The following is a 2046-nucleotide window of genomic DNA, read 5'->3' on the forward strand; positions in this document are numbered from 1 at the left end:
GGGGCATATTGTAAGATGTTATTAATAAGAAGATCAAAACACCACGGAGATAAACAAAAAATCATCAAGTAGTTGCTTACCTTTTTTTGGGTCAACTCCAGCTTTGCCGTGGGTGGTGTGCAGTTCCCCAGAAAAGGAGAAGAAAATACACCATAGAGGATTCCACAGCACAAGCAAGAAGCTATGGCTGGCATATGTGAAGCATGGAGAGCAGAATTTCCATGACTTGAGACAAACAGGACACAGGATACATACTACAGGTGCTCAAAGAAGTCCCAAATTTCATTCCCTAAGAAGGCTCTAGGGGGTGATGAGATTTGAGCTGCACCTTGAGAGACAGACTACAACTGTGTATAAAGAGAATAATAAAACCAGGCACCAGTGGCTCACTCTTATAATCCTACCTACTTAGGAGCTAAGATCTAAGGATCAAGGTTCAAAACCAGCCTGAACAGGAAAGCCTATGAGACTCTTATCTCCAATAAACGACTAAATAAAAAAGTCAGAAGTGCAGCTCAAGTTTTAGAGTACTAGCCTTGCCCCAGAAAGCTCGAGAACAGCACCATGGCCCTAAGTTTAAGCCCCAGGATTGGTACAAAAGAAGGAAGAGGAGGAGGAGGAGAAAGAGAAGATTCTAGTAGACTGGAAGGAAATACAAAGTTGAAATTTTCCAGGTATACACTGTATAATTGGCCTTTCAAAAACTTAGATTAGTCACCTAAGACTCAGGAGGAAGCAGGCGGTCAGTCACTGCACTACATGTGTAGACGCTGGAAGTGAAAAGCAGAGATGCTATACCCTGGACTCTCAGAAAAGAGAAAACTCAGAAAGAAACTGGAATCTACCTATCCCCCATCTCTGTAGCAACAAGATGAATGAAAAACCTGGAAAAGGAGTGTGTGTGATTGTGACCCACACACCACTGTTTTGTTTTGGGCAGAGAAAGTAGGATTCCTGAGGTCTGGACACTCATCCACGAAATGGGACTAAATGTATTTTCCCCCCTAGGGAGATCAAATTAGATAATCCATTTAGAAAGCATTCTAGCCTATGAAACAGAATAACATGAACATTCCCAGGACTGGACAACCTCCTTCTATACAAGTGTATGCATTCTATTTGGGACCAACCTAAATTAAGCTAAAAGCTGTTTCTTGATCTTTTTTTCTTTAATTGTGCATTGATCTTTTTTAAAAAATTGTGTCTATATGCATGTGTGTGTGCACGCACGCGCACAGCACACCACACCACACACACACACACACACACACACACACACACACACAGCACGTGCACATGCATACTGGAATTATGCTAGAACTCAGGGCCTGGACACTGTCCCCTAGCTTTTGATTTTTTAAATTTTTTTCTCAATGTTGGTGCTCAACCACTTGAGCCACAGCACTACTTCTAGCTTTTTGTTGGTTAATTGGAGATGAGTCTCACAGACTTTCCTACCTGGGCTGTCTACAAACCACTCTCTTCAGATATCAGCCTACTGAGTAGCTGGGATTATAGGTGTGAGTCACCAGTTCCCAGTTTTGCACTGGTTCTGGTTTTATCTTCTCTGCTGCACATAAAAGTATCTATTCTATTTTCATATCTTAGTTCTCCAAGTATTTGCAGCCAATAATTACCACCATTTCCCCTCTCCCAACCAAAGTTCTAGACTATTCAAAACAATCCTTTGCCAGCTGCCAGCGGCTCACAACTGTCACCCAAGCTACTCAGGAGGCTGAGTAGTGGTAGGATTGTGGTTCAAAGTCAGCCCAAGCAGGAAAGCCTCTGAGATTCTCATCTCCAAATAACTACCAAGAAAAAAAGGCAGAAATGGAGCTGTGGCTCAAGTGGTAGAGTGCCAGCCTTGAGCAAAAAAAAAAAAAAAAAAAAAAAGCTCAGACACTGCATCGAGGCCGAGAGTTCAAACCCTAAGTCTGTTCATGTATGTGCACATGCGCGTACACACACACAAGCATACACAAGTATTCCATCTCCTTCTGAGGCTCTTCAGGGTTTCACACAAAGACAGAACACCACCTTCTGTCT

Source organism: Dipodomys merriami, unplaced genomic scaffold (genome assembly GCF_024711535.1).
Source record: "Dipodomys merriami isolate MVZ:Mamm:240054 unplaced genomic scaffold, mDipMer1.0.p SCAF_2635, whole genome shotgun sequence".
Classification (NCBI taxonomy): Eukaryota; Metazoa; Chordata; class Mammalia; order Rodentia; family Heteromyidae; genus Dipodomys; species Dipodomys merriami.